Below are 14,938 nucleotides of genomic sequence, written 5' to 3'. Positions count from 1 at the left end.
GAGGGCACAGCCCATGGTGGGAGGTGTCACCCCTGGACTGGTGGTCCTGGGTTCTATAAGAAAGCAGGCTGATCAAGTCATGGGGAGCAAGCCAGTAAGCAGCACCCCTCCATGGCTTCTGCATCAGCTCTTTTAAACATGAAAATATATTATATTTAAATATAATACAAAACTCCAAAGCCTGCCACAAAAAAATATGAGTATTTATGATTCAAGTATAATTGTCGTAAGAATGGAAGACTAAAATTGACATGAAGGAACACTTCCTGAGACTCAGAGGGTTATAAGCAGCTGATTAAACTGTCTTTTGGGGGAGTAACAGGAGGCTCCTGGATGTAAAATAAAATGCATCACTATCATGCTTCTCATTCCAAAGTCCTTAGATTGGCTTTGGCTGTGACCCTATGCCACTGAAGAGTGAAACGCAATTTCTTGTCTGTCAGAAACCCCAGTTCTCCAAGAGCCTGGCTTCTCGACACAGTTGCTCATGTGGTTTTAGTGTTCACCCACCAAATGCTTTCCTCAGTCACTTAGCTCTTCCCTTCCTTTCCTTGTGCATACCTCTTGATGTGTGCAAAAGACGGTGACCAAGTACAGCACCTGAACCGCCAAAGCATCTCCGTGCACGGGACTCTCCAATCAGAAGACTGGCTTCCGGTGGCATAGAAGAGATCAATCTAATCTAAAGAAAAACCTCAGAGTGATAGCTGGAGGCACAGCATTTTATATTAGGTAGTGAAGCTAATTTGGTCTTAAAATGTTATGCTGCTGTGCTTCTTAAATTAAAATTCACTTCTGATGTAAATGCAGAAGATGGAAATATGGAGAAGGAATGTGTGGTATGTTTTTTTAAGTTTTTATTTAGAGCCCATTCTTACAGGAAGTATTAGAAAAGAAAATGATTTTATTCTGGAAGGTTGGAGAGGTCATTATCCCTAGGACAGTTACAGGAAAGGTCTATGATGAGCACTGGCCTCATAAGACTCAGGGAAGGTGAGATAATTTTCCCCCCAGAATAGAGATTGTAGAGGACCTTGTCCTAATTGTCCTAGTGATTATTTGATAAATCTTGATTTTCAATGTTGTCATCTGGAAAATGAACATGGGGGAGTGTATTGCTTTCAAGGTAATTAAAGAGTCCACTGACAAGTGCTGCATTAACATTTCAGTATTTAATTAAATCTGCCCGAGAGGAAGCTCTGATTCCTAAATCACTGGCTTTCTCTTCCTCCTGCTCACAGAGGTGGGAGAGCATTCTCGCGTGGTCTTCCATCGAGGAGGCTCTCCCCGTTCTTGTCTTTTTGAGATGTTATAAGAAGCGCAGTCAAAGCCTTAGACAAAACAAAAGCAAGCAACAAAAGGAAAAGACCCCACAAACAGAATGCATTCATCTCTTAAATACCCCTCCATTGGTTACTTAGCGTAACAGTTTGAACCACATTCTAGAAGAAATCAGCACTTTAAAACCGGGCAATGATACTTAACACTTAAGCGAGCGATTGTGCACAGCAGTTTTCTGGGTTTCATTTCACACTCAAAGTTCATCAGTTCATCAAAGGGATGTGTGTCACCCCTTCCTCTAGCTTCTGCGTGTTAACACTGGCCTTGGAATTTTCAGCTCCTAGCAGAAAACCTAGCTCTAAGCACCTCGTCTTCATTTAAGTTCATATCGCAAGACAAGGGGAAAGCTGTTATTTCTGTGAGAGAATTGATGGATTGTGTCTGGAATGTTGAATGTGTCTGTAACAGATTAACTTTCCTTTTCTGATACCAATACTTCATGTTAAAGCAATTAAACGCGTTACCCAAAGAAGCCTGAACCGCCGTTCCCGGGCCATCTTTGTCTTCATAACAGACGAGATGAAAGTCACCACAGATTTCAAAATAGGAGCACCAGAACTGAAGATCTATTTTCTTCTCTTTCTAGCTAGCTCTTGGCACAGTGTCTAAAACTTGATTTCTGAGTGCGGATTGGCTGCCCCTGTCTGAAAATTCAAGAACTGAGAAGGTAGAGGCTGAAGGATAGCAAACTTGAGGCTAGCTGCTGCTACACAATGAGATCCAGTCTCAAAAACGATAAAATAATAAAAGAAGGAAAGTTATTCCTTCCCATGAGTCTCTGCCTGTTTTCTTTGGCATCATTGATAATTTCTGAGGTAGGCTATTGGTGTTTAACATTGGAGGAAATATCTACCTGAAGAAGGAAAAGAAGGACCCTTTTGTCGTCCAATCCAGCCCGCAGTGCAAGGTGTGGACACATTACTCATCACCACATAGACTTACAATGGCCACCGTGGTCTGCCTTATACTGTAAGTGTCTATGTTCACAACCTTGAGCTCTGCCCTGGCTTCCTAGGTCTGATCACATGGGCGTGCTTTCTCCAACTTGAGTATTACACTCTTCTTCTACCTTGTCCTTTCCCTGTACTGTTTCTTCTGTCTTCTATCTTAATGCTGGGTCTTCACTTTCTCTAGACACCATTCTGAGCATCCTTGCAGCAGAAAGGACTGTTCCCATTTCAAACAGCCCTGGTGCACTCACCCTCAGGCCTCTCTCTACCACATTACCTCACATCCGACTCTCTCCTCTATATTTTCCAGAGTGCCCAATACAATACTCAGTGTGTATGGCCAACTGTATTTGACTCTGCCCTCCCCTAAAATGTCATTTTACAAGAGCAACAGATATGTCTGCTCTGTCTTTGGCATTATCTCGAGGGCCGAGAGTGACGCTTGGCCCCTAAAGGTGGGTCAGTATTCTTTGTTGGACAACATTTTAAAGGTAGACCTTATGACAAATGTTTATTTTTGGTTTGTTTTGGGGTTTTGTTTTGTTCTGTGCTGGAGACAGTCCTCAGCATTATGCCACTAAACTATACCTTCTTCCCTTCCTTCCTACCTTCCCTCTTTCCTTCCCCCCTTTCCTTTTTTTCTCTTAAGATCTCACCATGTAACACTGTCTGACTTAGAACTAGCTATGTAGACCAGGATGACTTCAGATTCACAAGACTTTTGCCTTCTGTCTCCCAAGGGCTGGGTTTAAAAAGACATGTGCTACCACACTGAAAGTACATTTCTTAGCTATAACTATGCTGAGCTATCAGAATATAGCAAGCATCATTAGCTTGAGCAAAACCATATAAATATTCATATGGATGATGTGCATACATGGAAAATGGCAACATATCAATGGATTGGTTCTTGTAGGTATAGAAGCAGTTGGAAGTCTAACCAAAGGATACCTCTGGAATGCCCTTGAAGCCAGCACTTTCATTTCTGTAATCGTTTTGGATCTTGTAAAACAATTATAGGACACAGAACACATTCTAGACCCATGGTGTGGGTTATTGAGTAGACCACATTGTGTAAGTTATTAACAGTGAAGTGGAATGAGGTATTGTCAAGAGAGATGCCAGGGAAGTCAAGGGAAAAGCTCTGATGTAGGTTCTGTTCTTAGTCAAAGCATATAATCAGAGTAAGATATCAATAATTATGCATGACCTTTCCCAAGTTATAGAGGCATGAAAGGGAGAATAAATCCATAAATAAACAGCGAAAATCCAGACTGTCTCAAGGCACATTGAACAGAAAACAAAAGCATTGCATTTCCCAAACTTCGTAAGTTTGTGTCCTCAGACTCCTGGCCAGCCATGCCATGGCCCTTCAAGAAGAAAGGACTCCATTCTAGGGCTGTTGCCACAGGGCAGTAAAGACTGAGGGCCCTTGTCAAGGTCAGATGTCATCCAAGGACAGGTACTTTAATATATGATGTCTCCAGATGAGGCTGTGAAGGATGTACTGTTACTATTTCTAATTTTTCAGATGAGGTGACTAAAATATACAAAGAGAAGCAAATTGTTCAAGATTTATCAGTAGGTAACAGAGACTATCATTGAAACCCAACAGGTGACCCATGTGGCTATGGAGACATGGCTCTCATCTCTGAGGATCCGTCTATCTATCTATCTATCTATCTATCTATCTATCTATCTATCTATCTATCTATCTATCTATCTATCATCTATTTCTATAGCTCTATAGTTAGAGCACAGGCCCACATGCCTAAGCATACATTCTACCACTGCGCTATATCCTGAAGTCCTGAGATCCAGATGTTAAAGATGAATGTTTTGGGCAGCTGCGTCAATAGAACCTCTTGTCACTGGAAGCAGAAAATGTGTATCAGATGTGAAAGAGTAACTTAAGGCTAATGGGCCATTAAAACACGTGACAAACATGACAGAAAGTATGTGTAGTGATCCAGGTGCCCTAGTACCTATAACACAAGAGCCAGGTGTGCTGTGCGGATCAGAACAGACTGCATTCACGATTTCCCAAGCAGCATCCAGCTGTCACCTTCTGCTGCACTCTGAAAGATTCTGGCCTTTAGCACTTGTCCCATGGGCCCTGCCCACTGGGAAAGATTGTGCAATAGATCGGAGAGGACACAAATATGAAAAGCAGCAGCCCTGGATTTGGATGCTGGCTCTGACACTTATGAGCTGCATGTTGACAAGGGACGTCACCTCTCGATTCCTCTCTTTCCCCACCCAGAGCTGGTGCAGGCCTGCCTTGGTTTCTTCTGCTGTTGCTGTTGTAAAACACCCCAACTAAAGCAATTTAAGGGAAGAATAGATTATTGTAGCTCACAGTTCCAGGTACAGTCTACCGTGATGGGGATGGACAGACAGCAGGAGCTTGAAAACATTGGTCCCATGACATCCACAGCCAAGAGCAAGGAACAGTGAATTTCAGACTTATGTGTATACTTGTGTTCGGCTCTCCTTTTCCACTCTTACACAGTCAAGAATCCGCTGGCCAGGGAATGATGCTGCCCACAGTGGACGGATCTTCCCACCTTGATTAATGCAGTCACAACGATCTGTTACGAACATTCTCAGAGGCTCCTTCCCAATTGACTTGGTCAAGCTGATAACACTAACCACCACGAGACAAAATTGATGAAATAGACCTGTGAAAATGCTTGGCACATGGAAGGCTCTCAGCTAAGTGTGAGCTCTCTTTCCCTCAAACTAGACCAAATCCTTACCTATATATAATTGAACTTATGCTTAAGATCTTTCCAGTGCTAAGGATTGAAATAAAAATCTTAAGTGTAGGAAACAAGAGGGTTGAAGGTGTTGCTCTCCGTGGTGGACTGCACACTGGTGTGGAAGGTACTGACTTTAACCCCTTGCACTATAGAAAACAAACAACAAGGCACAACAAGCAACTGTGCAAGAAAGTTTCCCAGCAGAAGGTGGGGAGCACACTCATTTTCTCATTTACATAATTCGTGCATAAAAATGAAGGCATCGGGCAGAATACTAATTCTGCCTCTGAAATCCACATCGTATGATTTTCCTATCAGGGCTATTGAAGCCTCAGACCAAGGCTCAGCAATGCACACATTTGATATGTGGCGATGGAGAACAATGCCCCACCCTGACAGTGGTAAGAGAGTCAAGGCAATCAAGCTGACTTCCCTCTTTCCAGAGTCCAACATTTGTTTCTCCAAGTACAGTGAGTTACAGAGATAGCATGTAATGTACCAATAATGAAAATAACTGCGAACAGCCTGGAAGTAAGTTGGGGCTACTTCCACCCACTTGGAGATGGATTTCATGTGCAGAAAGCCCAGCAGAATATAGCTGAACTGCTGCATCCGACAAATGAGGACTGGGAGGCAGCAGCTCTGGGCTGCGCCTCAAAGAGGAAACAAGATACTTCCTACCTCGCTGTCTCCACGGTGTAACGTGGATGATTGTAATAAACGCCATGTTCAGTGTGAGTCGATGCCTGCTGTTGATAACACTCAGTGTAACAGTCTCCAGCTTTCATTACAGGCTCCTGATGTTCTCCTGTGTGTCCTCATTCAGGGCACAAGTCACTGGTGGCAGGTGTTTGTTCATGTGCATAAATGTCAGCTTCTTAACATTCGCTTTGGAGAGGGAAGGGTGACAGACAAGGGTCCTGAACTTGCTGAGCCCAAGACCCTTTCTTAGAGCACTGGAGAGCTAGCAGCACACACACACACACACACACACACACACACACACACACACCAGAGCCACTGGGGATGAAGCCAGCCACAGCCCCTTTTCCTTTGTTGGTTAGGGACAACTCAGCACCCGTAGACACGCTCCAGATGTCTTGCTACCATCTGGCTGATGTAGACACACAGGAGGGCCCAGCCTCCAGGGACAGACAAGGAGACAGGAAGCCTAAGGCTTCCAAGTGGTGCCCTAGGGGTTTCCAGAGTGCTCTAATTCTCTGATTGAGTAACAGGGGTGTGCTGTTTTTCATGCTGCTTCCTTCCCTGCCCACTCCTCTTTTCTTGGTTGTTTGCTTTCTAAAGGTTCACTTAATCAAATGTCCCAGTCAATCACATGAGCATGGGATAACCCAGCGTGCCTGGCGCTGTCCAAGGTATCAGGACTGGTTGCTTGCTGCTTTGCTGTTCTGCGAAATCTCCTTAAACATTAATCGTGAATAATAAAGGATAATCGTGAATAAACATTAAAGTAACGTGATAGGCTTATAATCCAAGCTAGGATGAGGAAGGAGGATCCTTCTGGGTTAATGATAGAGTGAGTTTAACTTCAGCCTGAGCAGCTTAGTGGGACCCTGTCTCACGAATTAAGAGCCTGGAGCTGTAGTTCAAGTTCACTGGCTTAGCACGCATGGGGCCCTCAGTTCAATCCCCAGCATGGCACCCACACACAAATAAAGTTGGTGAGGTTGTGTTCATGGGAAGTTTTAAGATAGAGCACAGTAAAATGGGATCTTCGTGATTTTCCATGAAGCTGTTTTTCCCGTGTGTATTAAAGACTCTTTAAAAATGCATTAAATTGAAATGCATTCAGAAACAAGGAAATCCTTCTTAGACAATCAATAGTTATTGATCTGGGTCTGCTGTGTCACAGTTGTGTAATCTCGGGAGGGACTTATGTTAGGTATGGACGTGGTTCAGATTTCCAGGAAATTCCTGATCGAGCTTGTCAAGGAGACTCCATGCTCGCCACACACGAAACAGCCAAAGCCACATACAGGAAAGCGGCAAATATTTTATTTTTAAGACTGGTATGCTTAATCATAGCCTTGGTTAAAATAAAACCCTCATTATTTCTCCCTATTTTGTGTTAAATATACACATAAAATTTGCCACAAACCTTTACTATTTTAAAGGTGTGAGGTGTGTGTGTGTGTGTGTGTGTGCGCGCGCGCGTGCGTGTGAATTCTGGGCATAATTTAAAATCTGCCTCCCATGCGACCTTGAACTTATTTTTCTATTTCCTAGCTGCACTCATATCAATGTGTGTCCTCGCCAGCTGCCCTCCCATTACCTTCCTTCCCCCAGGTGACATTTGCACTGAGTGAAGTGATTTTTGTCTTCAAAAAGGGAAATTTTTCACAAATAGTGCTTCCCTTTTATTTCAGCTTGAGCTGTTTTCTCCTGGGAAAACAGCTTTTTGCTTGGCAAAAATGGATGTGAAGCATTGGCGAAAACGAAAGGCCGTTTTCATTGCAAAGAAAACTGCCTTTTGCTTTTGCCAAAAAAAGCAAAACATATGAGACAAACCCACAAATATTTCCCTGTTTGCAAACTCTGTGAAAACGTGATTTTTTTTTTCACCAGCGGTGAGAATATTTTCCCACACGACTCTGCTTAGTTCTAAAAATGATGGCCTCAGTGGTGGAAGTCACAAGTGACGTGTGTGACATCTCATTAATAAGATCGAATATCGTGCATGTTATTTTGAATATGTTGACTATATGTCCCCACCCTGTGTGGCATTGGAAGAGATACAGTCTTTGCTCGGCGAGGTGGTTGTCTCACCAAAGCGAAAAGGCACTGGCACATGGCAGGCCCCTGACCCTGGAAAACAATGGTCAGGGTGCTCAATGGGGCTCGAATATGGAGGAGTAGCTGAACGAACAGACTTGTGAAAACATCACTGGGAGAACAGATCACACTGGCTGGTGGAAAGAATCCTGAAATGATACAGGAGAGAACTCATTCCCAGCCCCAAATTCCTAGTAAGTGTCTGTGCACCTTTCTGGGATCCCGGCCTGTGGGAAAGGATCTAATGACCTGGCTGTTGGCATCCCTCTCAGATCAACATGCAGTGCCGAGACTTGGGGTGTGCTTGTAAAGTATAGAAATGTTGACCACTCAAGGGTCTTCCTCATGGACTCCCTCACTTTTCAACTATTCTGCTTAAGTCAGAATCTTTAATGACTTATGAAGGTGTTGAACAGCAAATTGAACTGGGAGTTGTGGTTGTGTGTGTGACCTTCCTGCATATCTTCATGTTCTGCCCCATCACCGTGCTAGCACTTCACGCTGCCGTGAAGTTGAATTCTTTTCCCTGGAGAAACAGGAACATTTGTTTATCACCTTTACATTATTACAACACTCAAAATATCAATACAGATGAGAGTCATTCAAAGCAAGAAATTAGCTCAGGGAAGTAGAGTGTAAATACATTTATGACATGCTGTCATATTTTTAAAGATTCAGTTTTAAGGCAATTCTATGATGAATGTTTTATCAAGTAAGAAAACACTCCATTAAATAAAGATATCTTCCCCAAATGAATTTAACTATTATAAAAGCTACTTTTGTTGAAGTAATTCTTTGCTGTTCCCAACACTCCTACTTCTCATTTAGGCCTTCTGTTTTGTATTTCCCTTAAAAGCTATGTTTGGGGGAGTGGGTGTGGGTGAGGGTGCGTTAGCCTGCGTGCAAGAGCACACGTGTGCACATGGGTGTGGCAGACAGAGCACAACCTTGGATGTGCTTGTCATTTTCAGGAGCTTCCCACCTGCTTATTTATTTATTGTTTATTTCTGAGACAGAATATCCTTCCTGGCCTAGAATTTACCAATTAGGTTAGCCTGGCTGGCGAGTGAGCCCCGAGGATCCACCCGTCTTCACGTCCCCTGTGATGGAATTATGTGCCCATGCTACTGCACTGGATTTTTTCCCTAAGGATTCTAGGGGTCCAACTCAGGTCCTTATGCTTGCAAGGCAGGCACTTTATCCACCGAGCCATTTCCTCATCTCTGTCAATCATAATCATAATCAGACTCCACACTAGACACATCCCTGCTTTATCCATTCATCAGTTACTTATCAATTAAATGAGAGAGTACCAGTTTCCTTAAACATTGTTTTCTTTTCAGGGCTATTAATTATATGCATTTAAATTTCTTATGCTATTTCCCATCCTCCCTTCTGTTTGGTGTTGGCCCCTGCATGACAGGCAAGTGCTGTACCACTGAGCCATACTCTCGACTCCTCTCCTGCGACTTCTGTTTTCTCTGAACAACTGCCTTATCATCTTAAGCTGTCTCCCAGGCTTTGTGCTTTCCAGGCAGGCTCGGGGTCAGAAGTGGGTCTGTCTCGGAAGTGAGCCAGTCCTGTGTCACATTCATGCTCACAGAGTTCTCTTCTCCCTCTTTTGGCGTCAGCTGGGATCACCCAGGGTTTATATCCCAGGAAGGCTCTGGCATGGATAGAGCAGGAAGGCGCTCCTGCCAGCTGTCCGCCTTTGCCTTGCTGTGCTTGGTGTCCCAGCCCGTGCTGGGGCTTTCCTGGAGTTATCTCTCGGCCCCAGTTCCCCCAAGCACTGCACTTGTGTCCTGCACAGCATGTAAAGAAACCAATAGAAAGAAAGACTCAAGAGGCTCTGGCTGTCCCACTGCGGGCCACACCCTATCACGTTAGCTTTTGGGGTTAGGCTCTGAGGTCTTTCAGCTTCAACCGCCCCCATCTCCTTTGTGGTACCTTTACCCAAGGGGATAAATGCCCTGTGCTGGTTTCCTTTTTAAAATTTTTAGATGAAATTTTTGGTTGTGAGCTTAGTCTTTGGAGACGGGGCCACCTCTCTAGCCCTTAAATAAAAAAAAAATTAAGTTACAATACTAAGTGATGGGTTTCATTGTACATTTTCAGATGTAGGTATCATTAAACTTCATTCTTTATCATTGTAGTTCCGCCTCACTATGCCCATTTGCTTCTGGAGAGAGGAAAACTACTAGGAAAGGGCTGGAGTGATGGCTCGGTGATAAAGCACCCAGCTCCCATCCAAGAGGCCCTGTGATTAGTCATTACCACCAAAAAGAAAACAGGAGAGTAAGGAGACCAAGGAACCGAGGAAGAATTCTGTTTGTTTTTCTGAGACAAGGTTTCTGTGAGAAACCGTCTTGGTTGTCGTGGAACTTGCTCTGTAGACCAGGCTGGCCTCGAACTCACAGGGACCCAACTGCCTCTGCCCCCTGAGTGCTGGGATTAAAGTTGTGTACCATAACCACCCAGCCTTGAGTAAGTTTTTTAAATGTGTGTAATTAATAGCCCTGCAAAGAGAGAAGTGTCTATGATAAAACTATTAGAAATCTTAGAAATGCAGTACACAAAACAAAGTCACCAAGAAAACGTTTACTGGACAGAATGACCAGAACTAACAGAAATAGAGGAAGATCTTCCAGTGAGCTGGAAGATCAAGCTGGAGATTCTCAAAGAAAGCAACCAGGAAAGGATAAGAGAAAGGTTAAGTGGCATTGAAGCAAATGGTCACCTTCAGAGAGCATCGTGGGAATTCCCAAACAAGAGGTAAAACCAAACAGGGAGAAAAATAGTTGAAGAAATTATGGCGTTGTCTTTTTTCTGAAAACACCTTTTCCCTTCAAAGACAGTGATCTTTTTCAAGACTTTGTGAACAAATTATGAATATGCCTTGAGATAATTTCAGGCTATGTCCTTAACCTGCCGTCCTAGTGTGCTCTGTCTGGTTAAGTTTAACCTGCCTTTAGGAGGACACTACAAACAACCCTCCTGGGCCTTGCAGCACTTCCCCTATGATCAGCTTTGACAGCCTAAGTTAATGCATAGCTTTAGTGTTCTGTTCTCTTCCATGCTCCCGCCCTGACCAGAGAGGGGGAGGGGGAGGGAGAGAGGGAGGAGAGAGGGTATGTGTATTGTGCTCTTCATTTATTGAAAACAGCCATCAGGTTGAAAGCAACCTTGAGCAGCAAATATCCCATCAATATTGGAAGCAATGTGTGGATGTGGGGTGATAACATCTGTGTGCAGCGTTGAGTGCAGTTCTGGGTCGGTTGGGATCAGTGAAGTCACCTCTTCCCTTGTGAAACTGTTGAAGATCTCTGTTTAAAAACAACAATGACAATGTGTCCCCATTTCATTCCCACACCATATTTTCTGTGTTGTTCAGGAAATACAGAACAGGGAGCAGGGACAGGCAAGGACAATCACACACACACATAAACAGACTACAGACAGGCCACAGTCCATAAACTAAGAACAGATGGAAGACACAGAGAGAAACAGAGAACTAGAATTTGGGTTCATTCCTGGTCTAAAACACCTCAAAAGGAAGTCTCCCCCCGCCCACCTCGATTCCCTCATGTGGCATCAACAATGTAAGAAATGGTTTCCCAGGATTAGAGAAAGAAGGGAGACTTCAGAGTCAAGGTTGTACCCAGTGCTAAACTGTCAAGGGGTGGTAAATAAGCGATGAGATGTGTTACACTCACATGGAAGAAATCAAAGCCAGAGAGAAAACTCTTCAAGTTTCTGGAAAGAGCAAATCACTTTAGTGGAAACAGGAATGAGGCAGTGGGTGGAGCTAGATGGGGGAGCGACCCCCTGGCACCTAAGGGCTCTGGACTCCACTATCTGTACTGAAAAGACTTTCCTTAGCAGGAACAAGAATCAGATGAATAGCAGGATTATTGATAGTCATGGAGAGATGATCTTCAAAACCACGAAGATAAGGAACTTGGAATCTAAGTGTTTATATTTAACCAGTATTTCATTTAAACGTGACTCTAAATGAAGATGTGATTAAGCATACTGAGTCTGAGGAAAATTAATGCTGATGTTTTATGCATTTTTGAAAGAATTCTTTAAGAAAGGAAATTAACCCAGGGGGGACAAAGCAGTAACGTTTCAGTACATAAAAACTACCAGCAAATAATACACCATGGTGAGCCTTGAAAACACCAGGTGAAGAAAGAGAGCCCTGAAAGCCGCACTTGTGTGGCTCCATTTATAGGCAATTCCCTATTTATCTAGAAAAATCCACAGTGATGAGAACCAGAGTAATGACTGCCAGGCCGTGGGGGCAGGGAGAGCAGCAGAGATGGACAGTGACCACTAATGGATATGGGGTAACGAATTGTTCTGGAACTAGAGCGTGGGGAGGGTCACATGACTCTGTGGCTAGACTAAAGTGGCCTGAAGTACATTTTGAAAGCATCACATGTATCATTTTGACTTTTTTTTTTTAAAGATTTATTTATTTATTATATATACAACATTCTGCCTCGATATATGCCCGCATGCCAGAGGAGGGCACCACATCTCAGTACAGATGGTTGTGAGCCACCATGTGGTTGCTGGGAATTGAACTCAGGACCTCTGGAAGAACATCCAGTGCTCTTAACCTCTGAGCCATCTCTCCAGCCCGTCATTTTGACTTTTTGAGACAAGACTTTATTATGTAACTAAAGCCAATCTCAAGCATGCCATCCTCCTACCTCAGCCTCTTGCATGCTGGAGTTACTAGTATGCACTACCACATCCAGCTAAAAATAGATTTTTAAAATAAATATGCCCAGAAAAGGAAGCAGCAGGAGTCTGTAGGGGCTAAAAGAGAAGGTGGTGGGGTGGTAGGTGACATAGAATGATACACATGTATGGGAATGCCACACTGTTTTCATTATTTTACACAGTGAGTACATGCTAATAATAGATGAAGGAAATGAAAACATAGAAAGAATGGCCTAAATATTATCTATGGGTGTCGGTGAAGCTTGGTAGTGGGGTGTCAGTTTAGAGCCCCAGCAAAGGTCCTTTCCCAAACAGTTCCCCATTTGGCTTTCTTGTCACGTGTTCCGGTTCCTCTCCTCCCTCTTCCTTCCTCTCTGTCTTTTAATATCTGTTCCTCTCCTTTCACAGTTCTCTTTCTACTCTCATGGTCTATACACACACATACACATGCACACACATGCATACGCATACACACATATGCACACATGCATACATACACATGTATACAGACACAAATTATGTGATTTGAAAGAAAATGGCCCCCATAGGGGGTGACACTATTAGGAGGTGTGGCATTTAGGATTTTGGCTATGACAAACAATACTGCTATGAACGTAGTTGTTGAGCACATGTCCTTGTGGCACGACTGAGCATCCTTTGGATATATACCCAAAAGGGGTATTACTGGGTCTTAAGGAAGGTTGTTTCCTAATTTTCTGAAAAATCATCACCCTGACATCCAAAGGGGCTGTACCAGTTTGTATTCCCACCAGCAATGGAGGAGTATTCCCTTTTCCCCACAACCTCTCCAGCATAAGTTGTCATCAGTGTTTTTGACCTTGGCCATTCTTACAGGAATAGGATGGAATCTGAGTTGTTTTGATTTACACTTCTCTGATGACTAAAGACGTTGAACATTTCCTTAAGTGTCTTTCAGCCAATTTAGATTTCTCTGTTGAGGATTCTCTGTTTAGGTCTGTACTCCATTTTTTATTGGATTATTTGTTCTTTTGATGATCAATTTCTTAAGTTCTTTGTATATATTTTGGAGATCAGACCTCTGTCGAATGTGAGGTTGGTGAAGATATTTTCCTATTCTGTAGGCTGTCTTTTTGCCTTGTTGACTGTGTCCTTTGCTTTGTAGAAGCTTTTCATTTTCAGGAGGTCCCATTTATTAATTGGTTCTCTCAATGTCTGTGCTATTGGGGTTATATTTAGGAAGTGGCCTCCTGTGCCAATTTGTTCAAGTGTACTTCCCACTTTCTCTTCTATGAGGTTCAGTGTGGTTGATTTTATGTTGAGGTCTTTGATCCATTTGGGCTTTAGTTTTGTGCATGGAAATAGATACAACTCTATTTTCATTTTTCTACATGTTGACATCCAGTTATGCCAGCATCATTTGTTAAATATTCTTTCTTTTTTCCATTTGATATTTTTTGCTTCTTTGTCAAAAATCAGGTGTTCGAAAGTCTGTGGATTAATATCTGGGTCTTCAGTTAGGTTCCACTGGTCCTCCTATCTGTTTTTATGCCAATACCAGGCTGTTTTCAGTACTGTAGATCTGTAGTAGAGTTTGAATTCAGGGATTATGATGCCTCCAGAAATTCTTCTATTTTACAGGATTGTTTTGGCTATCCTGGGTTTTTTGCTTTTCCATATGAAGTTGAGTGTACTATTCTTTTGAGGTCTGTGAAGAATTTTTCTAGGATTTTGATGGGCATTGCATTGAATCTATAGATTGCTTTCAATAAGATTGCCATTTTTACTATGTTAATTCTACCTACCCAAGAGCATGGGAGATCTTTCCACTTTCTGGTGTCTTCTTCAATTTCTTTCTTCAAAGATTTAAAGTTCATGTCATACAAGTCTTCCACTTGTTTGGTTAGAGTTATTCTGAGATATTTTATACTATTTGTGGCTATTGTGAAAGGTAATGTTTTTCTGATTTCTTTCTCAGCCCATTTATTGTCTGTGTACAGAAGGGCTACTGATTTTTTTGAGTTAATCTTGTGTCCTGCTACATTACTGAAAGTGTTTATGAGTTGTAGAAGTTCCTTCATAGAATTTTTGGGATCGGCTATGTAAACTATCATATCATTAGCAAACAGTGACAGTTTGACTTCTTCTTTTCTGATTTGTATCCCCTTGAGCTCCCTTTGGTGTCTTATTGCTCTAGCTAAGACCTCAAGAACTATATTGAATAGATATGGAGAGAGTGTTTAACCTTGTCTTGTTCCTGATTTCAGTGGGATCACTGTGAGTTTCTCTTCATGTAGTTTGATGTTGGCTGTTGTGTAGTGATGAGGTGAGCAGGCCTGCTTTTCATCCCGCCCAGCTGCCGCATGGCTAGCTTTACACCTG

Source organism: Chionomys nivalis, chromosome 5, assembly GCF_950005125.1.
Source record: "Chionomys nivalis chromosome 5, mChiNiv1.1, whole genome shotgun sequence".
Classification (NCBI taxonomy): domain Eukaryota; kingdom Metazoa; phylum Chordata; class Mammalia; order Rodentia; family Cricetidae; genus Chionomys; species Chionomys nivalis.
This window is presented reverse-complemented; position numbering follows the sequence as displayed.